Here is a 27,063-nt window from a genome sequence, read left to right as displayed (position 1 = left end):
GTGTCCTCTGGACAAAAGAGGAAAAAGACCATGCAGATTGTTACCAGCTCAAAGTTCAAAAGCCAGCATCTGTGATGGTATGGGGGTGTGCTAGTGCCCATGGCATGGGCAACTTACACATCTGTGATGGCACCATCAATGCTGAAAGGTCCATCCAGGTTTTGGAGCAACACATGCTGCCATCCAAGCAACGTCTTTTTCAGGGATGTCCCTGCTTATTTCTGTAAGACAATGCCAAGCCACATTCTGCATGTGTTACAACAGCGTGGCTTCGTAGTAAAAGAGTGTGGGTACTAGACTGGCCGGCCTGCAGTCCAGACCTGTTACCCATTGAAAATGTGTGGCGCATTATGAAGCACAAAATACGACAACAGAGACCCCCGACTGTTGAACAAATGAAGTCGTACATCAAGCAAGAATGGGAAATAATTACACCTACAAAGCTTCAACAATTAGTGTCCTCAGTTCCCAAATGCTTATTGAGTGTTGTTAGAAGGAAAGGTGATGTAACACAGTGGTAAACATACCACTGTCCCAGCTTTTTTAAAACGTGTTGCAGGCATCCATTTCAAAATGAGCAAATATTTGCACAAAACAATAAAGGTTATCAGTTTGAACATTAAATATCTTGTCTTTGTGGTGTATTCAATTGAATATAGGTGGAAGAGTATTTGCAAATCATTGTATTCTGTTTTTATTTACATTTTACATAACATCCCAACTTCATTGGAATTGGGGTTGCATAAAATTGGATTTCCCGACACTATCTTTCTTTCCGTACGTAGCCGGTTCAGTAAGTTGAAAGAAGACTCCCTGTAGATTTAGTGCCAGGTCATATGTGATGGGAACTGGGCCATGCAGTACAGTACGCAGAGCATATGACTTATTGCTACATTGTGCAGGATATCTCTTGTGGTTTCACAACAGCATGTGTGAGCAGTCTTTTGTTTCACATCTGAAATAAAAGCACATGATGCCCTGTAAGCAGATGACCAACAAATGATTAAGCTGAAAGAGAACTGGCTTGTTACATGAAACCATCAATGTGTCAGACCTGAACAACTTATTCAAGGGTTCACATTGGGTCAAATGGTTTTATTTTATTTATTTATGTTTTTTTAATAAATCTTTGACAGTTGTAGCTATATATAGCCAGGGTTTTAAAATTGAATTGTAGAAACTTCCTTACTTTAAGTAAAAATTAGACCTGAAATAGCTTTTTTTTTTTTTTTTTTTTTTTAATGCTTCTGTTCTGTATATTTCCTACCAGTAAGAGCAGTGGTAAACAGCAACTCTTTTCCATTTACAGCAGCAGGCTCAGAACTAAAGCTTGTCTTTAGCAGTGGTGGCACCAGGAAATTTTTGTTGGGGGGGCTGAGGGGGGGCTGGGGTAAAAGTTGGAGGGGCTCCACAAAATGTCGTCGAAATGAACAATATATTGTAAATTGCTTTATAAATACTAAGGTATATGTTTTAGTCACCCGTGCTCCTCTAAAATGTGGTATCAATGCACACACACATCACTTAGAATGATTGCAAGTTCAGTAAACTTGCACATAGGTATAAATAAAGATAAGTGAAGTTTTAAGAGTGGCTGTAATAAATATTTAGGAAACCTAAAGTTTTGGAGTATGGAGTTAAATTTGTCTCATTAATACTTGAAAATGCACAGAGGGTGATTTACAAATATCCTTTGATTTGTACACGTGCTTTGTGATCCACAAACACAAATTTATGATTTGTAACTTGTGTGTGGGTTTTTACAAATAAATGTTTATTTGCAAAACTGAAATTCTGTTTGTGAAGGGTGATTCAGCATTGGTGGATCACCGAACACACACATTCATCAGTTACGCGATATTGAGACATTCTCAGCGCAAAACTGCAGTTGAGATCCACAAATATGTCAGTCGCTATTCACATTATTGGCAGAATTATTGGGGGGTCTGAGGGGGGCTTGGCTCATTATTGGGTGGGCTTAAGCCCCCCCAAGCCCCCCCTTGGCACTGCCACTGGTCTTTAGCTACCTCATCTTTTTAGCATCCTGAAAATGATGCAGGACAGGATCTCTCTATATGATATGTTATATGGGTTTGGCTTCTATTTTTACATGAACATAAGAAGAAGATGGCAATTTCCAAAAGTTGAACTTCCAAAACCAAAAGTAGCCGTTCTTGCAATTTTTCTATTGCAGTGTGCAACTGCATGAAAAGTTTGAGGTGTTTGGCTTTCACTGTTGGAAAATGTTTTTTGTGTTTTCTAATACAGTGACAAGCAGGTAGCTAAGTGGGATGGAAGTTGTACATTATGTATGCCTGTGTTTGATTCCCAGTCATGTTACCTGTCTGTGTCCTTGGATCAGTCCACCTAGCTGTAAATGGACGCTGGCCTTGAACTGGGAAGTAACCTATGATGGACTGGCGTGCCATCCAGGGCGGGTTGTAGATTCTCATCTACTTTACATTACAATAATAATGCCAGGGATAAGCACCCACAGTCACTAATGGCCTTTATACAACTTACTTCTATTTCTTCTACTACAGTGACATGCAGGGTAGGTTATTAGGGTAAGGAGTTGGGCTACCAATATTTAGATCTGAGTTTGATGCATTGTCATGCTATCTGCCTGTATTCTTGGACAAGACACTTGATCTGCTTGATCTGGTCCACCCAGCTGTGAATGAGCTCCAGCCTGGCTGAGGAAGTAACGTCTGATGGACTGGCATTCCATCCAAGCTGGGTTGTAGAATCACATCTTCTTCACAGTATGGTAATAATGCCAAGGACATAGACCCACACTCACTAATGGACCTGAAGACCTATAGAGGACTTACTTCTTCTTCTAATATAGTGACAAGCAGGTAGGTCAGTGTGGTAAGTTGGGCCACCAATATGCAGACCTTGGTTTGATACCTGGTCACGATACCTGTCTGTGTTCTTGGACCCCACACTTCATCTAAATTGTCCTAGTCCACCCAGCTGTCAATGGACATCAGCCACGGCTGAGAAAGAAATCTGCAATGGAATGTCATCCCGTCCAGAGAGAGTCATCAACTCTCATCTGCTTCACAATATGGAATCCAGAGATAAGCACCAGAATCAATGGGCCTTGGGGCTTATAATGCATTTACCGGGACTTAGACGGCAGTATCTAAGAGGGTTTAAGTCATCAAACCATAATATCTTTTTGAAGACACCTGGTGACCTTTATTAGAAAGTGGCCCCTTTTAATAACAATACTTTCCCTGCCTTTTTATAGCACCTTTCTATCTGAAGCAGATGCTCAAATCGCTTTGCAATGATGCCTCATATTCACACACCCTCATGTGGGATTTAGGACCTCGCACAAGGGCCCTTAGTGATTTGAAAGTCTGACAAGGAATCAAATCGAGACCCTAGTGGTCCCAAACCCACCACTGAACATCACCTAACCATGTGTCCAACCAGTACACCTTTCCAATCAACCCCGTGCGCTACGATTGGCTGACAGCCTGAGCGGTTGAGGTGTTGCAGCAAATAGCGTGAGCTGTGGGTTGGGCTGCTCCGGCGGGAGGTTAACGAGTGAAGCACCGGGCAATCAGCCAAACATGAATGTTAAGACTCCTACAATGAGCCTGACTGTATTACCAATGAGCTCTGTCTAATTATACACTCCCAGAGAGAGAGAGAGAGAGAGAGCGTATATTAGGCTGGGGGAAGAAAAAGTTATCAAGTATCAGTGTGTATCAGAGACACCGACTAAGAAGGATGAGTGTAGACTGTAAGCGTGAGAGAAAAGGTGCATGTCAGTAAGAGGGAAGGAGAGTGAGAGGGAGCGAGAGAGATCAAGTGAGGTGGGGAGAGAGAGAGAGAGAGAGAGAGAGAGAGAGAGAGAGAGAGAGAGAGAGAGAGCAAAGAGGCATTTAATGTGTGAGGAGGAGAGGCAGGAGTAGGATGAAGGCAGTGAAGGCTGAGCACCAGCAAAGCACCGAGAGATAGGTGAGAGGAGGACGAGAGAGCGGGAAAGAGGGAGGAAGGGGAGGACTGTGGTGTCAGAAGTGGATTCTCCTGCGAGCCCGCTGCTGTCTGATCCAATGAGTACTACGACCTGCTACACAAAGCCACTTGGAGAGGTATGTGACCACACAGCTTCCTCCTCCTCCGGTGTGTGTGCGTGCGTGTGTGTATGTATGTGTGCGTGCATGTGCTACAGAGGCAAGTTTGGATGAAGGAGAAGGTAGCGTGCATGGTGATGGAGTTACTGTGCCTTGGTGTGATCTCAATATATATATATATATATATATATATATATACTTGAAATGCATGCAGGAATGTGCAGTGAGGAAGAGAGAAGCAAAAAGAGTGTGAAGAAGCAAAAGAGTGTGACTGATCCCCGAGAGGAGGCGTGCAAGAGGAGGAGAGGTTCATCGCTCAACAGCCTGACAGCAGGACAGGACGTTCAGAATTAGAGCAGCAGGCGTAAATAGCCCTGGTCCAGAGATAGTCAGAGGCCCCGGAGAAGTCCGGTCCAACCAGGAGGGATGGGTTGGGAATCGGTGAGGGCAGGGGTGGGGCGAGCTGGTGGGATTTTGGAGAGGCAGAGAAAGAGAGAGAGAAAAGGGAGAGATGCATAGATGTTTGAGAAAGTCTGTGAAACAGCTGATCAGGTGTGTGTGATCTCACTCCTGACTATCCGTCACTGAAGGAACTTAGAGCGCTGTAACTCGGCTCCTCAGTCTCTGCTCATTTCCCATCAGCCAGGTTTTGATCTTGTACATCTGTTTGTGCGCCAGCTGACGCGCCTCACTCCGTGATAGCCTGAATGCTGCAGAGAGGAATAGGTCACAGGTTCCAGCAGTTTCACCTGTATGTCTTTTTGAAGTGAGAGTGGGAGTTAAAGTGCAGCTATTTCAGTGCAAAGTGTCTGCTGTGATTGGCATTATTCACATCCACTACCACCTGAAGTCACCTGGACCTTTTTTTTTTTTTTTTTGGTATTTTTTAATGTGACACATCTGAGTTTATCGATTTTTTTTATTTTATTTTTTTGTGTGTGTGTGTGTGTGTGTGTGTGTATTTTCTATGTGACACACATTTGATTTTTTTATTTATTTCTTTTGGAATTATTTATTTTGTCAACATGTCAAATCAATATTTTTTTCCTGTTAGATTTGGACCACTTGCATGTGATTCCATTGTAACCCTCCCTGACATTTGTTTTTTATTATTATTCTTTTTTTGGCACTGATTTGGACCACCTGGATCTGACACAAACCCTGGCCTATTTTATTTATTTATTTATTTATTATTATTCTTTTCTGGCACTGATTTGGACTCAAATCTAACCCTCCCTGCCCTTTTTTGTTTGTTTGTTTGTTTGTTTGTTTGTTTTTTCGTATTGATTTGGACCACTTGCACATACGACCCAACTCGGATCCAGAAGTGATCTCTGACATGAAACGTAAATGTCCGGACATAAATGCACATAAGCCATCCAAGATGAAACAAAACAAACAAACACAAAATCTGACCTGACAAAATAAACAGATAAATAAATAGAAAAAAAATCTGATTCAGATCACTTGTGGTAATGTGACCACTTGTGTAAAGCTGGTAATGTGAATGTGTGATTGATGGAGTTCCATTTTTCCATGAAGGAGAAGATTACTGGTGAATCATTTATGGCAAACAACTCATTTGTGACAATGAGGTACAAACAGGCACTCTCGATGAATAGACAAAGTTTGATCTGCATCTGATCCAAATTGCAGATATAGCAGATATTTGAGTTTAACACCGAAAAGCCCTATTGATCTATATTTTGTATTACATTTTATCTTCTGAAAAGCCACTTCTTACAGGACTTTTACGTTGAAAAATTTTTTCAAGGTAAAAATTTGCGGAATTGGAAACTAGCGTTGACTACGAGCGCGGTGCTCTAGTGTTCATTGGCTACTACTTTCCTTGAGAAAGGCAAACTTGTGAATGATGTTGAGATCAGAATTTAGTGTTGCTGTGTTTCCTTTTGGTGGTAGTGGTGTGTAGGTGTGGGTGTGTGCCCATGTGGTGGGGGTGGGGGGGTACAATTTCTCCCTGCAGGCTCTTTGCAAACCACAGTATATTCTCTTGTTCCTGTGTTTGTTAGAGGAGTGTCACCCCACAGAGGAGAACAAGCCTCTCTTGTGGGAGAGGACCGCGTGTCTGCTGGCCCTTTAAGAGGTCTATTTTTACAGGGGCAAGCTCATGCACACAGAGGAGACACTGACACATGGAGACTCTATCTGCTCTGCCTCACTTCTGTGACTCTGCACAACGCGGCTGTAATCTCGTATCTTGGCAAGCGAGAGTCACAAAAGTCATCTCGAGATGGGCTTTGTCTCCACGCGAGCGCCGACATGAAGTCAGAGCCGAAGATGCAAGATTTTTCACTCGACAGGGAGAACCAGGCCCTCGGCCCTTTTCAAGTGGATCTCTCTGAAGTCTAAAACTGATAATGAGTGAGAGCCTGCAGTGAAGACACCCTTATATACGAGGTCTGTCAATAAAGTATAGGTCCTTTTTATTTTTTTCAAAAACTATACGGATTTCATTCATATGTTTTTACGTCAGACATGCTTGAACCCTCGTGCGCATGCGTGCGTTTTTCCACACCTGTTGGTGATGTCATTCGCCTGTGAGCACTCCTTGTGGGAGGAGTCGTCCAGCCCCTCGTCGGAATTCCTTTGTCTGAGAAGTTGCTGAGAGACTGGCGCTTTGTTTGATCAAATTTTTTCTAAACCTGTGAGACACATCGAAGTGGACACGGTTTGAAAAATTAAGCTGGTTTTCAGTGAAAATTTTAACGGCTGATGAGAGATTTTGAGGTGATACTGTCGTTTTAAGGACTTCCCACGCAGTGGGACGTCGCGCAGCGCTCTTAGGCGCCGTCGTCAGCCTGTTTCAAGCTGAAAACCTCCACATTTCAGGCTCTATTGATCCAGGACGTCATGAGAGAACAGAGAAGTTTCAGAAGAAGTCGGTTTCAGCATTTTAGCCGGATATTCCACTGTTAAAGAAGATTTTTTTAATGAAAGACGTGCAGACGGATTGCAGCGTCGGCTCGCAGCCGCTGTGATGCTCTACCACAGGAAAAACACCTCTGTTGGAAGCCTTAAGGACAAGTTGGAACATGTCCAGCTGTTAAACAATTTCTCATATACTCACTCCACTGAAAGCCATCAAAAGCCGCCTGGATTTTACAAATGGTTATCAACACGGAGGTGTTTTTCCTGTGCCGCCGCACCGCGCTGGCTGCGTCCCGACGCGCGGACCCGTCCGCACGTCTTTCATTAAAGAAATCTCCTTTAACAGTGGAATATCCGGATAAAATGCTAAAACCGACTTCTTCTGAAACTTCTCTGTTCTCTCACGACGTCCTTGATCAATAGAGCCTGAAATGTGGAGGCTTTCAGCTTGAAACAGGCTGACGACGGCGCCTGGGACCGCTGCGCGACATCTCGCACCGTGGGAAGTCCTTAAAGCGACAGTATCACCTCAAAATCTCTCATCAGCCGTTAAAATTTTCACCGAAAACCAGCTTAATTTTTCGAACCGTGTCCACTTCGATGTGTCTCACAGGTTTAGAAAAAATTTTGATCAAACAAAGCGCCAGTCTCTCAGCAACTTCTCAGACAAAGGAATTCCGACGAGGGGCTGGACGACTCCTCCCACAAGGAGTGCTCACAGGCGAATGACGTCACCGACAGGCGTGGAAAAACTCACGCATGCGCACGAGGGTTCAAGCATGTCTGACGTAAAAACATATGAATGAAATCCATATAGTTTTTGAAAAAAATAAAAAGGACCTATACTTTATTGACAGCCCTCGTACACTTAACACAAATGTGCCAACATTCCCACATAGTTGTTTTGATGTGCAGATAACCATGAAAGAGATCTGAAAACATTTATGCCCCTTCTTACAGACACATAATACACTTTACTTGACTTACACCCACATACTCCTCGAAAGAAACCATACAAATGAGTGCATCTGAGAACACTTTTTACACAAACATGCATTTGTGCACTTGGAGGCACACACGGTGCTGAACGCCCATGTACGGGGGAAAAAAAAGAAAAAGAAATTACTTATACATCCTCAATATCTGGACCTAAAATAATCTTTTCTCCTTATGCAATCTGCACGTTACATAATGCATGGCCTGTCATTACCGTGGCGCTCCTACACGCCCTGCTGTGTCTCTCCACCTACATCACACACTCTTTCGCACACACACACCCTGCACCTTGTGCTGACAGTCATCTACTCTACTCTAGCACTCTCACCCACGCTGAGTGTGTGCTCTCGAACAGCCAGCCAGGGAAAGACTGCGAGGGAGGGTGGGCGGCTGGCGGGGGCCAGGGTGTGGGGGGTGGAGGGACAGACAGTGAAAGAGAGAAGGAAAAACTTAGTTCTGGTGTACGCCCGTGCGTAGAGTCAGGAATGTGCACGGTGCACGTGTGTTTTGTCAGCGTTGGATGTTTGCTGGTGTCGAACTCGTTTGAACCCTCCGCGGGTGCAGCAGTAAAGCATTGGAGCTGTGTGAGATTTTTCAAGCAGCTCGTTCCTCTTTTGAGCCCCACAGGGAAACCGTCACCGGTTCATCACAGGATGTGTGACAAACACTAACACACTCACGCACACACACATACACACACACACTGTCACTCTGTGCCCTGATGCTGACTTGCATGTCTTGCATGTCATTTTCACCCAAGAACAAAAAGAAGGTCAAACTATATATATATATATATGGAAAGTGCAGCTCGTGTGAAATCACTCACTGTTTTGTATGTGGGAACATAGTAAATGCGCAGTTTGTCCATATTGCAACACATTTTAGGATTTGTACCTCTTAAGGCCCTTTATTTGTGTGTAACTTTATTTGATTTATTTATTGATTAGTTTGTTTATTGATCTTGTTTCCTTTCACTCATAGTTACTCTTCATCCCTTTTTGTTGTTTTATTTTTTACATGCCTAAGTTTTACGCTAGAATAAATTTAGATCAATATTTTGTGAATATTTTATTTTTATTTGTTTGCTTTTCTCATCTACTGCAAAAATGAAAAAAATGAAGGAAATATTCTAAATATCAAATAATTTACCTTTTTTCTTGTTTGCAGGCAGATGTGCAGGTAGTTAAACTGTGTTTTCTGTGTGTATGACAATAAACATCTATTCTATTTTAAATTAACATTTGGAATTTTAAAATTTGGTCAGCCATATTAATAAATAATTAAAAGAAATCCAAAACCACCTTTACACAGAAACAACAGGGTGGCTACGAATACTTTTTAAAATATTAACAGAAATTAATTACATTCACCTCCACTCCAATACTTTAGGATCAAAAGACTGAAACAAAACTGCTGCTTTTTTTAAGGGTTTTTTTTTTTTTTTGCTTTTCTAATGGGAAAAAAGTTGACATTTGCTTATGTTGCTTGATGCTTTTATTCTGATTTGAAGCTGCTGCCACTGAGAGTGAACTCTACACATCTGCAGCAGATGCAAGTGCATAAAAAAGCAGTGCCAATTCCAGAATTAGAACAGCATTCATGCAGCGTATACCTGTGCCAAGACTCTAAATAACCTTTTTCTCCATTGTTGAAAGGTTTTTTAATATTGCATGGCTCCATCCTTTTTTATAATGCTGCCTGAAAGGTAATGTCCTCACTTTCAGTGTAAACACAGCATTTTCACCATTTTGGGAAATGAATAGATCATGCCCATCATTTAAGCCCCCGTCACACAAAGCAAGAATATGCATGAGCCAGCCCGGCAAGGCAAATATTGCCATAATCTGATGCAGTCGGGAGGAAAAGAGGCGTGGTCAGCAGTGTCAGAACGCATCCAGATTACCTCGTCCACACCTGCACGATGGCATCCAAAATGCATGTAGACAACAGGTAGATGACACAGACTGCTGTCAGACGGCCATAAAAGGCGTTGAAGACTGCCCGATGTCCAAACATCTGGATGGCAAACACTGGCTCAGAGTGAGAGGGAGCACTGTGTTCCTCCCTTTTCACAGTCCCTGCTGGTACTGAACATCACAGTACAACCAACGTATGGACCGGACTCATGCCATATGTGTCACGCTGGCATGGTGCGGTCACTCACTCACTCATGCAGTCACATCTGCGCTCGTCCTCCCCTTACAGCGCTACTGACCACACGTGCATGTGTGCATGTGTGTGTGTGTGTGTGTAGAGCAGAGGTGCACTACTAATGATATGATTGCTGGGTGTGGGTGTCTTCACAATGGGTGAATGAGCAGGTATGTGTGCGCATATGGCACACGTGCGTGTGTGCGGGGGCGGACATGGACGCCGTTGCCAGCTGCTGGACACTGCTGGCAGTAGGCCATGCTGTTCCATGCATCAGACACAGCCTTTCTAGGGAACTTTAGTTCCTTTTTTTGTGTTTTCGCTCACTTCAGCAGCACAACGCAACTCTGGTCACTGTGATGGTTAGATTATCACATGGAATTTATTTTGCGTGGTTGATTCCAGCACACAGCAGCCAGGTGACAGGACTTTAAACACAGGCTGCAGACTCAGCTCCACATCCACATCCGCGCTGTGAAACACTCCTGGACCACTGTTGGAGGTGAAATTCATGTTTATTAATGATGTCATGGCCTGGCACAATAGTTCCACATCATATCTCCTACAGAGTTAGAAGATAATCATATATTACAGTGTGAGATCCGTTCAGCTCCAAGCCTGACACGTGCAATGACGTGTTACTGCACATGAGCTGCCCAGATATAAAGAGATATAGAGACATGATGGAGACAATAGTTCATATTATTTACGTTGCCCATGGGAAGAAATGGACAAATATCTGTACTGTCTGCATAGTAGCGCACGGTGCTTTTGGTTTGATAGCCGCTGTTCACATTCACTGTATATGATAATAATTCATAATTATTATCATGATGAAGCACGCCACATACATTTTAACAGTTCCTTTGCACTCGGGGGGGACATTGGAGGTGTACATTATTATATGTGGCACATGCAGGTCATACTGGCAGGCTTTGCCGTGCCAGATCCATCTCGAGGTTCCTTCATACACACTCAAATCATTTTGGATCCTGTTTTTCTGCCATCAGAATATGTAAATTGTGGTCAGATGGTGCTCAGATTGTACATGGACTGTCATTGGATAGGTGTCCCATCTCGACGGCACCCAGAGGGTTTTGAACTTGTGCATCACACTCGGGGCCGCAGGACAGTTTTTACCAACTGTGTAGACTGTCACAGATGGCTGTCAGAACATTTTCAGCCTGCAACTGGACACTTGGGTTGAATCGTCATTCTGACGCTAATCTGCCTCATTCTGGGTATGTGTCATGGGGGTATTATAGTTTCAGAAGAGGTTTCACAGCCAGGTGTCCTTCCAGATGCTAGTCTTCACTATTTCTATGGGTGTCGTCCTGGCAGCAGGCTTGGCTGGTTTGTCGTCCTGCTGCCCAGATTCTTCTCCCAATCTCTTCACCAGGTTCCAGAAAAATTCATAATGAATATTTTGGATTTCATGAAAAAAAATTCTTCCAATGTTCTTGCTCCTTCCAATTACATAGACGTTTTTAACATACAATGGTACTTAAAAACATTTTAACTAAGGTCAGATAAAGGCATGCAGTATAAAACCTTTGCCAAAATCAAAGTTTGACACTAAGGCAGGCAAAATGGAATGATACCAATACTTCCTACCACATATAGTTACACCGAGTCACCAAAGGGGGCACATTTATATTATTTTTTGCCTTTGGTTGTGCTTTAACAGGTGCAGTCACCATTAAAAATACATCCAATAAGTGTAAACCAGATCTGACAAACAAAGTAATACATACCTTGCAAAATAACCTCACCTTGCTAACACAGCAGCCACAGAGAAGATCATCCTGCTGTCTGATGCTGCTTTGGGCTTCACACTGCTTCATAAGTTTCAGTATTTCCAAGTCCCATGAGGTCAACATGAAAGTCATTAAACACCCGATAGCCTTCGTCACATTTCTGTTTCTTGATTCTTTCATTTTTTCTAACCATAGTCAATAAGCTGGTAGTCATAGACATCGCTAACAGCTAGCAGTACTAACGCTATCACTTCTTTTCCAAGCCTTCATGGTCATGCACTTGCAAAATAAATTTCGGCTGACTGGGGTGGAAAAACATGGATGTTGATGAAGCAGTGCATTGTGCGTCAATTTGAAAGAAGTAGCTATACAGAGGGACCAAGCTGAAAACGATATGCAGCAAGTTAGGGTGACAAAGGATGTACATGGAAATGTGCTGACAAGCAATGAGAGTGTGTTGAAAAAGTGGAGGAAGTACTTTGAGGAGCGCGTGCACGGCATCTGCATTGCAGTCATAAAATAAGCGCACTCGGGCCTCTGGGCATCACTATTCACACCAACAATACAGCCTCTGGAGCTTTTGCTGGACTTGGACAAGTTGATTGGAGTAAACAAGCAGTGAACAGGGCGAGTGGTGATGTCAGCGGATCGCATCAGAGTGCAGCTCATCTTAACGATTATAACAACAAGTTAAATCTGTTATAAACATAGGAATAAATACTGTAACAGCTGCAGACAAGAAGAAAAAACATGCAACTGTTTTATCAAGCCTTGACAATGTAAACAAGTCAAATAATTACCTTTTTAGACAGCTCAAAATGCTTTCTGCAGATTGTTAGCCGTTTGTGCGCGTGTGCAGCTTCCTCTGTGATTCAGGAGGTGATTAGAGCCGTTTTCATCAGCCAATTTGCAGAATAAAATGATTAATCCGCCACCAAATAATTATTTTATATACGCAGCATCCAGTTTAGAGCGTGTGGTATGGAGTTAAAATTGTCTCAATATTTGTAAATGCATGCAGGGTGATCTACAAATAATCATTGATTTGCAAATGTGTTCAGATATCCACAAATGCAAATTTCATATTTGTAACTTGTAAATTGGTATTTGCAAATAATGTTGTATTTGCAAATATAAAACTTAATTTGTAAAAAAAAAATTACATTTGTAAAACTGGAAATTGTATTTGTGAATTGAGTTTCAGCATTTGTGGATCACCAATTACACGTATTCATCGCTTTCCTCTGTGACGTCATTTTGAGACATTCTTTTCGCAAACACAGATCCACAAACAAATGCCGACTGATTCACAAATACACACGAACACTGGATATCCACTAGATGGCAGAGTGGTTCCATTCATTGATGACAGACGTAATAAAAATGCTTTATTCTTGGCCAATCTGTATGCAGTCGCTGCAACTTATTTTAGTTCGTGATGTGAACATAATGGGCATGCAAAATATCCATTTTACACACTGTCCCAGTCCGCTGCCAAGCCGCAAATCCCTGTCAGTTGCGGATATCAGCAGATGACGGTGACTATACAGCGCATAGACTATGTATTGTGTATGTAGTGAGTATGTATGGAGTATGTAAGGCGGATGTCAACCGCAGCCAAAATTTTGTGCAGCTCAAAAATCCTGGTAACGGGAAAACGTGCATCTGCGGATAATTGCGGACGTGTGCGGGTGTCGGCCGACTCATACAAGCATGTTTCACGCATATTGCGGATGTTAAGCAAATATGAGCCAATTTTATGCACAATTCCTACGCAAATCCTCCTAAACGCCAGTGGGACTGGGCCCTTAACAAGACAGAGTAAATGTGTCTGAGTAAAAAGACAGAGTGGAAGAATGATGTGGTCTCAAGGAGCAGATATAATGAAGGTGGATTCAATTAGACACTTGGGGCTCACCTGTTTAAAATAATAAAGAGGGTGGTAGAGATGTGAAAAAGAGAGTAGTGACAGGATGGAGTGAGTGTAGAAGAGTGATTTGTGATTCAACGGTATCTGCAAGAGTGAAAGGGAAAGTGTGTAAGACAGTAGCGAGATCAGTCTTGTTGCAGGTCTTAGAGATGCTACCGCTGATGAAATGATGGGAGGAGGTGATAGACTTGAAGATGTTGCAGTTTTCCTTGTAAGCGATGAGGATGAGCGCAGTCCCGGCTCTAGCTCAATACGGGGGGCTGAAAACTGGGGGGGCGGTAACATGATGCATAGTGTGACAAAACGGAACAGAGCAACATAAAAACAGACTCCACATATCAGAGGTGCTGATCTAACATGTCTAACAACGTATGATCAATAACCACATGGCTAACAAACACAAACAGTAGCAACAATACAAATGATAAAATAATCAGCTCTAACTTTCAACAGAGTTGCAGTCTCCTCTTTCCTGATGAGTGGAACCTCCATAACATCATCTCCTAAGTAAGTGTAAGTTGCGTTTTTTGGAACTGTACTGAAAGCGTTTGCAAGCTCTTGGTTTTGCCTCAGCGTGTAGTCAAACAGTGAGAGAAACAATCCGCTGCCTGCTTCATCTCCACAATCGACTGAATCCACTTCACCCCGCAGTGGTATTTCGTTTGAGATGAGAAATTCAATTATGTCTACAACTGCAGACACATACAGGCGGTTTCGTACAAGCTAATAAGCATTGACCATGGTTGAAATTTCACTGCTTGTGTTGCATCGCATTTCCTTCCCTTTCCAACTAGCCATGCATGCTTGATGCTCTTTTTGCTGTTACTATGCCTGCTAAATCCCTTCGCCTTATCATTAGCGTGCTTCAAAATAGTTCTACCTCCAAACTTCCTGCAGGGAAAACAAAAGGCTGCATCTGCTTGCTGCGAATATTCGAGCCAGTCTCTCTGATTGTACCAGCTGGCCGAAAATGACTGTTTACAGTATTATTATGCTGTTGTTTCTTTGGAAACTGCCTGAGATGAGCTTGAACTGGCTTGTCAACTCCAAGGTCCTCTAGTAATCCACAATGCTGCTGCGAGTGCGATGGCGGGCTCTCTTCTCCCGGTGAACCCGGCTCAGAGGCTGAGAGCGCCGGTGTGCTGGCGGGCGGTTCACTCTCCTCATTGCGCCGCTGAACCCGCTGCTCCTGATGGTTCAAAGACAACTGGAAACTCAGAAATTTGGATTTGCACAACTCTGCATTTTGGTTTGAACAAGTCAGGGGAGTTTTCTGTTGTTTTTAACACATTATAGACCAAAAACAAATAAAAAAAAAAAAAGAAAATGCTACATTTTGACTGAGGGGGTGGGACAGTCCACATGAGGGGATGACGCCCCCTCACGTCCCCTCTTGACACCGGGAATGGATGAGCGGGACAGGAGCAGACTGCAGCGTATCATCCACGCAGCAGAGAAGGTGACCGACTGCAATCTGCCATCCCTACAGGACCTGTACACCTCCAGGGCCCTGAGGTGAACAAGGAAGATAGTGGACGATCCCTCTCACCCAGGACACAAACATTTTATTACCCTCCCCTCTGGCAGACAGCTGAGGTCCATCACGACTAAAACCTCAACACACACAAACAGCTTCTTTCCATCCTCAGCTAGACTTATAAATAATGCCAGAGATCCCCACTTACCCCGCCTCCCCCCACTCCCACAAAGTTCAGACTGATCATCCCTGTACTGTTCAGCTGCAGGCCCGCACAGCCCCATTCCAATATCTATTTGACAGTAAACCTAGCTTTGCCTGTTTGTCTATTTGACTCCTTTACTTTTTACAGAAGTATTTTTTATTGTTGTTTATGCACCAGTGACACTAGATCAAATTCCTTGTATGTGAGAACTTACTTGGCAATAAAGTCATTTCTGAATCTGATTAGAAATGAGTATATCAGAGGAACAGTGTTGGTAGGACAGTTTAGGGACAAAGATTGAGATGGTTTGGGCTTGTGTAGAGGAATGATGCTGGGTATAGCTGCAGAAGGATGCTGAAGATGGATCTCCAAGAGAAAAGCCAAAGAAGGTGTTTATGGATATTTTGAGGGACAGATGGACAGAGAACAAAGATGGGTGATCCATTGTGGTGGCCCCTAATGGGAGCAGCCAAAAGAAGCAGAATTTCAGGCACTTCATGAGGGTTAAACAAGCAGATATTCCACAAATTGCTATGCTGATCAGGTATCAGTGTAACATTTATGCTGTTTTTAAAACAGCTAAGGGCACCTGACTGCTGTTCCCAGATCAGCACTCGTGCAGTCAGAAAGGCATGAGAATTGTCTTGGGAGTAGTGGTGAGGAAGCGAAAGTGTGATGTATAATCCCAAACAGAGCCAGGTGTTTCAATGCACCTGGCACCTTCTAGGCTGCTTAAAGGCGAGAGACACACTTGTCCATACAGTCTGTCCCATGAGTGCTGGGTGCAGATTTCTTTCTTAGGGTGAAAAAAAAAATGCTTTCATACGGAGTCTGTCAGCACACTCTGTTATTTCTTCACGCTTTGTTTTCATATAGTTCCTGCACTTTGGCGATGACTTGCTAACCTCTGTGTATAATAAAGCACTATGTTCTCCTCCTCCTCTAAACTTCATCTACAATAAGGGTTCGTTGACCTTTCAACTCTGCCGCCCACCATGTACACCCACTGGTGTTTCAGCTGCCATGCATGCTTGTCTGCTGGAAGTCATACACTGACATCTGTTCATGCGTAAAGCGCGCACCAACCGGGCAAAAATGCAGAACATTGTGTAGTATCGGTTACAATGGTTACTCTGGAGCGTTGTCACGAGGCGAAAGAGTTTAAAAAAAAAAAAACTCAAAAATTCTTGAAAGGGTAGTTGTAAAACAGCTAACTGATCATCTGCAGAGGAATGGTCTATTTGAAGAGTTTCAGTCAGGTTTTAGAATTCATCATAGTACAGAAACAGCATTAGTGAAGGTTACAAATGATCTTCTTATGGCCTCAGACAGTGGACTCATCTCTGTGCTTGTTCTGTTAGACCTCAGTGCTGCTTTTGATACTGTTGACCATAAAATTTTATTACAGAGATTAGAGCATGCCATAGGTATTAAAGGCACTGCGCTGCGGTGGTTTGAATCATATTTATCTAATAGATTACAATTTGTTCATGTAAATGGGGAATCTTCTTCACAGACTAAGGTTAATTATGGAGTTCCACAAGGTTCTGTGCTAGGACCAATTTTATTCACTTTATACATGCTTCCCTTAGGCAGTATTATTAGACGGTATTGCTTAAATTTTCATTGTTACGCAGATGATACCCAGCTTTATCTATCCATGAAGCCAGAGGACACACACCAATTAGCTAAACTGCAGGATTGTCTTACAGACATAAAGACATGGATGACCTCTAATTTCAATCAATCAATCAATTTTTTTATATAGCGCCAAATCACAACAAACAGTTGCCCCAAGGCGCTTTATATTGTAAGGCAAGGCCATACAATAATTATGTAAAACCCCAACGGTCAAAAACGACCCCCTGTGAGCAAGCACTTGGCTACAGTGGGAAGGAAAAACTCCCTTTTAACAGGAAGAAACCTCCAGCAGAACCAGGCCCAGGGAGGGGCAGTCCTCTGCTGGGACTGGTTGGGGCTGAGGGAGAGAACCAGGAAAAAGACATGCTGTGGAGGGGAGCAGAGATCGATCACTAATGATTAAATGCAGAGTGGTGCATACAGAGCAAAAAGAGAAAGAAACAGTGCATCATGGGAACCCCCCAGCAGTCTACGTTTATAGCAGCATAACTAAGGGATGGTTCAGGGTCACCTGATCCAGCCCTAACTATAAGCTTTAGCAAAAAGGAAAGTTTTAAGCCTAATCTTAAAAGTAGAGAGGGTGTCTGTCTCCCTGATCTGAATTGGGAGCTGGTTCCACAGGAGAGGAGCCTGAAAGCTGAAGGCTCTGCCTCCCATTCTACTCTTGCAAACCCTAGGAACTACAAGTAAGCCTGCAGTCTGAGAGCGAAGCGCTCTATTGGGGTGATATGGTACTACGAGGTCCCTAAGATAAGATGGGACCTGATTATTCAAAACCTTATAAGTAAGAAGAAGAATTTTAAATTCTATTCTAGAATTAACAGGAAGCCAATGAAGAGAGGCCAATATGGGTGAGATATGCTCTCTCCTTCTAGTCCCCGTCAGTACTCTAGCTGCAGCATTTTGAATTAACTGAAGGCTTTTTAGGGAACTTTTAGGACAACCTGATAATAATGAATTACAATAGTCCAGCCTAGAGGAAATAAATGCATGAATTAGTTTTTCAGCATCACTCTGAGACAAGACCTTTCTGATTTTAGAGATATTGCGTAAATGCAAAAAAGCAGTCCTACATATTTGTTTAATATGCGCTTTGAATGACATATCCTGATCAAAAATGACAAAAATTTCCTGCTTTTAAACTCAGATAAAACTGAAGTTATTGTACTTGGCCCCACAAATCTTAGAAACATGATGTCTAACCAGATCCTTACTCTGGATGGCATTACCCTGACCTCTAGTAATACTGTGAGAAATCTTGGAGTCATTTTTGGTAAGGTTAGACCTTACGTACTTGTGTGAAGCACCTTGAGGCAACTTTGTTGTGATTTGGCGCCATATAAATGAAAATACATTGAAATTCAAATTGGAGTTTGAATGTTCTCCCTGTGTTTGTGTGGGTTTCATCTGGATGCTGTGGTTTCCTCCCACATTTAAAGACATACAGGTTAGGTGAACTGGAAACTTTAATCGCTCAGGTCTCCCTTTCAAATGAGATCTCGATCTCAACAGGACTAACCTGGTTAAATAAATTTAAAAAAAATGTGCAGAACCTTTCTGAGCCATTCCTAAGATGAGGAAGAAGCTGTCTTGTTGTGATTGTCTTCGTGATTTGTTTTTGTGTAATAATGCCTGCCTGCATTAGACAGTTTCTGTTGATTTATTTAAACATAGACTTAAAACACTTTTTACCCTCCCTTGTCTAGTCAGCGGTCTTATATTTAATCTATTATTCATCTGTTTGGCATTTGTAGGTTTATTTTAAAAGCGTTTTAGATCTCATTGTTTTGCACTGAAGTAGTTAACATAGCTTTTCAGAAAGCACTATCCTCATTTATATAAAAAATCATCCATTTATTTATTTGATTTATATTTATTTTCTAATTCTAATACAAAAACCTTTGGTACTTGCTTTCACTTAATTCCTGGCACATATTAAGATGACAAAAGTTAGATTTAATTTGAATCACCTTGTTTTATATTGATGTTGTGTCACACTTTGAAATGGATGTTGGGAAAGTCCCTGACAAATATTTGTGTAATTAATTAACTGAAACTGAAGTTGCGCGAGTTTCTCTGAGTAATTTTGCATTTCCTAATTTTGCACTTCATAACCAAAATATTATTATAAGAAAAACAACAAAAACAACAGTATCAAAGACAACAACAACAAATGGAATGGAACAAAAGCTGTTGGGAAAGTACTTTACAAATTAAAATGTATTATTATTAGTATTATTATTATAATTATTATCATATTATTATTATATATTATCATCGGCATTTATTTATTTGTCTGTCTGTCCATTAGCAGGATTACGTCAAACCTACTGCATGGAATTTGGCTAAAGTTTCACCACAGATAGATATTAGGCCAAGGAAGACTCCATTACATTTTTGCAGGTGGTCCAGATCCAGATTGGCAGACGTCAGAAATCTCAGATTGCCCTTGTTGTTATTATTATTATTATTATTATTGTTATTGTTGTTGTTGTTCATCCATTTTCTAAACTCACTTAGTCCAATTAAGGGTCATATTATTGTCATCTTCCATAGTCTTTTTAATTTATTCTACACTTTAATGAAAATCCATTGCTTTTACAGTTAAAAAAAATAAAAAACAAGAGCAATCAGAGATTTCTGACATCTTCCAAGGGTTGACAAAGACTCAAAATAAAATATATGTGATACACATCCTGACCCAGACTTTACCTGCATCCAGATTCCACAACACAATGCAATAACTGCACAGTGATCCAGAATGGTCCGACTGATATTTAATTCACAAGCTGAAACTAAACAGTGTCTTCTTGATCTTGGTTTTACATTGTGATGTCGTATGTTTCTGCTGCAGAACCTGCATAATGATCTGGATCACTGCAAACATCCAACAGGGTCTTCCTTTGTACAATAGACACATCATGTGATTTAAATTTTATCTAGATCCATCAAGCAGATTTGAGAGGATCATCAAAATGGTGAAAATTTAAGAAATTATCCAGAATTTGGATCTTGATTCCAATTCACTCCAAAGTTTAATGTAGTTTAATTAAATTTTTGTCTAAATCTGAGCAGTAGTTTTGACATAATCCTTAAAAGCCTATATAAAGTGAAATCTTGATTCAGAATACAGATCACCTTTAAAATTCAGCGGAGTCTTCAATGTTCTAGTATTTATCTGTGGTGCAAATTTGGTGAGAATACGTGAAGTACTTTTTAAGTAATCCTTCAAAGCCTATAAAAAGTGAAATCTTGATCCAGAATCCGGATCCTGATCCAGATCCACTCGAGAAATGAATGGAGTCTTCCATGGCCTAATATCTATCTGTGGTGAAACTTTCATCAAAATCTGTGCAGTAGTTTTGACGTAATCGTTAAAATCCTATAAAGTGAAATCCTGAGCAAAAATCCGGATTTGAATCACCTCCAAAATTCAGTGGAGTCTTCCATGCGCTAATATCTATCTGAGGGTTTTTGGGTAAGATTAGACCTTGCTTGTGTGAAGGGCCTTGAGGTGAAACTTTCATCAAAATCTGTGAAGTAGTTTTGACGTAATCCTTCAAAGCCTATATAAAGTGAAATCTTGATCCAGAATCCCCATCCGGATCACCTCCAAAATGTCATGGGCTCTTCCATGGCCTATCTCAATTTCAATTTATTTTCATTTATATAGCGCCAAGTCACCACAAAGTTGCCTCAAGGCGCTTCACACAAGTAAGGTCAAACCTTACCAACCCCTAGACCAAGCACACAGGCGACAGTGGTAAGAAAACACTCCCCCTGATGATTTGAGGAAGAAACCTCAAGCAGACCAGACTCAATGGGGTGACCCTCTGCTTGGGCCATGCTACCGACACAATTTACAAAACAATTCACAAAACGAACATACAGAAAATGTTGTCGGTGCACAGGACAGGAGGGTTACAGAAACAGACACCACACCCATCTCTGGATGGAGCCGCACCTCAAACAGAGAGAGAGAACAAAACAGAATCAAGCATCAGAAAGACAACAAATACAGTATCATATCTCAGCATTAAGCAACAAGAAAATCTGTGGTGAAGCTTCTGTCAAAATCCATGCAATATTTTTAATAGAATCCTGCTAACAGTCAGTCAGACAGACAGAAAGTCAAATAAATGCCGATGATTTTATTATGTCCTTGGCAGATATAAAGAAAAAACTGGCAGCTGTGTTTTCCAGAAAAATTAGGTAAACAACAACAATACAGTAAAAATACATAAATACCTTTGCAAAACAATCTGTAACATTTTGTAATTTAAAAAAAAAATTACATTTAAATTGAAAAAATCCAATAGAATGTTTATTATTATTATGATTATTATTAATATTATTATTATCATGCTGTTAGCCAACAAGTTATTTAGCTCCATTCAGTGCTGCTACCCTTTTGCTCAGAGCCACCACAGGAGATTTTCAATGGGTTCCACATGTTGACCTGATTTTTTTATAATTGCATAAGGAGAATGGAGCTCCGATGGAACAACTTGCATGCTTATTGCTTAGACCTTTGTATATCATATTGAAAAACGAAATCATATCTGCTTAGAACTGAACAGGCTAAATCTCAAAAGCATAATACTGCAATACTATTCCTTACATTTTCAGAATAATTCACAATATGTGACACAGTGGTGGTGCAGGCAGTTAGCGTACTTACCAAAACAGAATATTCCAGCTTCAAAGCTGTCCGTTCTCCATTAATTATTTATATTTTTACTGTATTTTTTAAAAGAACAATTCTGTGACTACAGCTGCCTTTTTTCTTTTTTTTTTTTTGTAAAAGCAATGAAATTTTCATATTTTTATTTTTTATTTTTTTAGTTTTTATTTTAGATTTTTATTGATATTTTGGCTGTGAAATGCTAATATAAAACCATTCAGAGAAAATTGAACTGCTTTGCTTTCACTTAATTATTGGCATAAACATGAGAGTGAGAAAGGTTGTCAGGTTCAGTCGAGAATATCCTTACTTTCATTCTGAAAACAGGCATTTATCTTCTCAATGCTTTGTTTCAGCCATCAATAACAAGTACTGTATATGCTGCAAGTTCAGTAAATGGATGTGATTGTGTGTAGCCGGGTAGCAGATTTGGAGTGGGAGGGTGTTGAGCTGCAAAAGCAATAACGCCAATGTATAGCAATGTTGCCTTGAATGCCAGCAGTGATCAAAGTACTCCAGACAGTATCTGTGCAGCAAGTCTAGACAGTTCTGTGAAAGTGAATGGCACTTCAGCTGACGGTGGGAGCCCAGACCATGCTCTCTCCTTGGAGATGCCATCACTATGTTTGCTTAAAGCTTGTTGTTACTAAACCGGAGCGCTGCCAGAAACCCACTTTGACTGGCGGTTTCCAGGGGACGGCGCCAAAAACAATAAATCTTTGCAATGAAAAGTCACCTCTTTGACGTACAGGCTTTTTTCTTCTTTCTTTTTGCTAGATGCTTGTGTTCTCTTTTTGTCTATCATATTGCTGACTGATTTCTGTCACACACAAACCCCCCAACCACCCACAGCTTTTGTCCTTTTCACCTGCTTGCAAGATGATCTCATCACAAGAGGCTGAATGTGAGCATGTAAAAAAATAAATGCAAAAAAAAACCAACACAAAAGCACTTATCATTGCACTTTGTGACATCACATATTTATGCTTTTTTTCCTCACGACTTTACGCTGTGTGTCACATTTGATGTTTGTTTCATGTTTTTTGCCTGTTTGATGCATGTGATGCACAAGTACTGCACAGACTGAAACTAAAGTCAGCTCTTGTGGTTGAGAGTATAGCGGGTGCACATGACGCACTTGGAGGAAAATTATCAGGCCGTGGAAATGTGCAAAAATGAAACTCCCAACAGAAGACACTTAAATGTCAATGAATGACAACAAGATAACATCCGTTTCAGAAAATGTCAGCCTCGAGGTTTGCAGAATAAGTGCTAAATTCACTCCCTGCTGACCTCTGCATACAAAAAAAATTGCATGTATGTATATATTTGTGCATTAGTAAAAATGATGTAGTATAGTCCTCCTTTGCAGCTGTGGTTGGAGAAGTGGGGGGGAAGGTGGTTGAATTCAGGCTTTTGGCTGACCTGTGTGTAATTAGTTGTCATATTTTTAACAGATATCACGTAAAAGCCAGCTTAAGGAACCATCGCTGCACTATTTATACCCTAGGGGCTAATGGGCAGTACCACTGCACACAGGCGGGGGGGATTTCCTTCCAGACCTATACTAAGCTTGCCTTTGGCTGTAACAGTTAGGATTCACAGGGATTAACCCAGCAATACATTACAGCCATCAGCCTCTCATCTGCATCACTCACCTCTCAGCTTCTTCCTGCATATGACAGTTTCCAGCACAGGTGGTGGCATATTGAGCATTTTGCACCCTTTTTGCAAACATGTGCACGAACAAAGCATGCTTTTCATTAGTCCTTGCATTTGCTCAAAAGCTTGGGAGTTATTTGTTGCATGTTTTTGTCTTGCACACCTGCAGGGCACACTGTGTCCACGTGTGTGTGTCGGTGTTAATAGTAACTCCTGAGCCACACAAATCCACCCTCAGTGTGGCTGAGCCTGCTGCGGGCAGGGCTGCTGGCTCATCCTGTTCAAGAATGGGTCTGAGCACTGGAGGCCGGCCCGGCTTTTTGCTCAGTAAGCGATCACTCGTATCACCGTGTCCTTTTTATCGGCTTAGCCCTGCTCCTCGTGGAGTAGGCCACGACACACCACCACCACTCGTAGTATACCCCCTCCTCCCTCCACCGTTGCACTCCATCTGTACCTCCAAACGCACCAGGATACTTTGTAAGATAAAACATGCGAGAACAGGCCTGTCAAGCCCATATGTACTTAAGTACATATGTATTCGGACAGTGGGACAGTAATTGTTTTTGTAATTTTGCCTTTGTATGCCTCAAACAAAGAGGTTCAAATGAAACAATCAAGAATGAAGTGGAGACTTTCAGCTTTAATTCAAAATGTTCAACAAAAATACTGCATTACTGATTGTATGAGCTTAAATATAAGGATTGTTATTATGAATACAAATCATTACTTTTACAACCAGTTTAGGATGGACACACAAATATTTCCAACTTACTGAATATGTTTTGGTCTTTATTTATGCCACTCACTCAGAAATACAGACGGTATAAGGTCCTATATGGTAAGCCTGTCTCGAGTAGGCCGGGCAAGAATGAAACTAGTGAGGGAAGCCATCAAGACACCCATGACAACTCTTTTAGGAGTTATGGGATTTCATGGTTGTGATTGACTGGAGCAACTGTGTGGACTGCAACTTTTCTGTTGTACCATATTACAACTTCCTGATGGGGGAGAATAGAGAAGGATTTTTATAGAAGAAAACAAATCAAACCTACGCTTGAGTCTCCCATGTGCCTTCTGGCAAACTGAAGCTGAAATTTCACATGATCTTTAAAAAAAAAAAAAAAAAAAAAAAAAAAAGCAGAGTGAATGCACATCATAAACCTGTCTATGGAAGGCATATCTAAATACTGCACTGTATAAATAGTAGAAAAGTGAAGGTGCCTGTCTGGCATTCAGACTGGGGTCATGTGTCCTGTATCTCATGCTCCTACTACTGTGGGTGGGGGTGCTTTGTGCCCTGTGGTCTTCTTTGTGGTACTGGTGTAAAGCCTCACAGTCATTCACATTTATAGCCTTAGAGAGTGGGGGTGCTAGGGGTGCTGCAGCACCCTTTGCTGGAAAAGAAGCTGCCAGATGACAAAAATATAATAACAAATAAATAAATAAACATATTAAAACCTTTTAAATTATTTTCTTCTTTATTAAATTTAATTTTTTATGAAGTTTTTAATAACAATAAGCAGTTATGCTTAAGTGTTTAATTATTCTATCGCCTGTAATGGAATCTGGTAATGTTATGCCATTACTAAGAAAAAAGGTTGTTGGGGCTGGGGGAGGGCATCAAACGCTACTTTTATTGTAACTCTGTGATGCCTAAAACCTTTGCACAATACTGTATATTCATGTATTTCACATTTATCCAATATACCCTTTACTTATAGAAAAAGTCTCCATATTTCTATAATGACTGCTATCATCGTGAGCACGTCCTCTACTCAGTTTCTTCTTTGTCACCATCCTTGATAGCATCCTTTTTGTCATTACAGATACTGTTGTACTCGTTATTTGTCACTGTCAGTGTTACTGTCATTGTCAGTGTTTTGTCTCATGGGTCTTTCCTGTGTTCCATTGGGAACCACTGGGAAATCCATAGGTAAATCAGAGCTGCAATATTAAAACTGTATATATTAATTGAATGAGCCAAATGTATGTGTGTGTATATATATATATATATATATATATATATATATATATATATATATATTTATATATGTGCTAAACTTTAAATCAGGTTTCTTTTTAATCTGCCTTACAATGTACCACATCGACTAACCATTTTATATGTTAAGACCAATATACCCGTAGTTGTTCACAAGTGCAAGTCCACTTGCTACTTACACAGTGTGGGTGCTGGGTGTGAAAATGAAAACGGTGTCATTTGGAAGTGTGCAATGATGCTGCATTGTATGTGCATGTGTGCATGCATGCTTGCGTGGACAACATAAATCCAAAATGGCCAGATGGATTTCTTTCAAACAAATATTACGAGTGATATCACGAAGTGAGACAATTAGCCTAGATGGATCACAGTTTGTTGAGAATATTACTTGGATCAATATCTAGAAGTGATTAGGTTTTGAAGTAGTTTGGTCCAAGGTAAAGGTCAAGGAAAACTTGGTCTGAAGAAAGAATTATTTGGTGTGTGTGTGGGGGGGGGGGGTCTTTAAAACCAAGAAGAATAGATGGATGATTTACAACATATATTTAGATTCTGGTGTACGAGGTCTATTAGAAAAGTATCCGACCTTATTATTTTTTTCAAAAACCATATGGATTTGAATCACGTGTGATTGCATCAGACAAGCTTGAACCCTCGTGCGCATGCGTGAGTTTTTCGACGCCTGTCGGTTGCGTCATTCGCCTGTGAGCAGGCTTTGAGTGAGGAGTGGTCCACCCCCTCGGCGGATTTTCATTGTCAGGAAATGGTGGAATGATTTGGGCTTTTTTTCATCAGAATTTTTTCAGAAACTGTTAGAGACTGGCACCTGGAAACCATTCGAAAAATTTATCTGGCTTTCGGTGAAAATTTTACGGGCTTCACAGAGAATAAGGACTGTTACTACAGCTTTAAGGACAGCTTTAAGGACGGCTTTAAGGACGCTCGGCGCGCTGCGCTCCATGCCACCATCGAGAGCCACAAACCACCGGATCATTTCTAAACGGATGGCTCTGTGGAGCCGAGACCGTCGTGTGCACTTTCTCTGGTTAGCACAGCATCACGGTGTTGCTGTGCGCCATGCGGCACCGCCGCGACGTGCGAAGCCTCTGCTCCTCTTTCCATGACAAAAACTCCTGTAACAGTGGAATGTGCCGTTCATTTCCAAATTGGACGCTGTGTTTTATCCGGGACGTCGTCTGACTAGCACAGGAATTGTGAAAAGACGTGGATATCAGCACTTTTCGGCACATTGAGACAGACGTGCGGAGGAATTCCGCTCGTCGTGGCGGTGCCGCATGGTGCAAAGCAACGCCGTGATGAAGCCTCACAGGACATGTTCTGGCATGTCCAGGCACATCCACAATTTCTCCTAATAATCACTCGATGGAATAACCACCGACAGCTGTCTGAACGCCATCTCAAAGCCTTCCTGTGAGACCAAAACGGAGGTGTTCCTTTGTCTCACTCCATCAGCAAATCAGTCGTGACGCGCGAAGCTTCCGCTCGGCTTTCCATGACAAAATCTCTTGTTAAAAGTGAAATCTGCTGGAAAATCGTTGATGTCCAGCTCTTGTG

At 41.5% G+C, this 27,063-nt stretch overlaps 1 protein-coding gene across 1 annotated transcript in view; it reads left to right on the top strand.

Moving 5' to 3' along the window:
* The first annotated feature begins 3,669 nt into the window (after positions 1-3,669).
* zmp:0000000926 (ataxin-1-like) overlaps positions 3,670-27,063 on the top strand; it is a 64,458-nt gene continuing 41,064 nt past the window's right edge. The window contains 1 exon segment of the mRNA XM_034172793.1: positions 3,670-4,112. The gene's annotated coding sequence lies outside the window, so the exon portion shown is untranslated.

Source organism: Thalassophryne amazonica, chromosome 6, assembly GCF_902500255.1.
Source record: "Thalassophryne amazonica chromosome 6, fThaAma1.1, whole genome shotgun sequence".
Lineage (NCBI taxonomy): Eukaryota > Metazoa > Chordata > Actinopteri > Batrachoidiformes > Batrachoididae > Thalassophryne > Thalassophryne amazonica.
The sequence above is the reverse complement of the archived record's forward strand: the minus strand, read 5'-3'. Positions and strand labels throughout refer to the sequence as shown.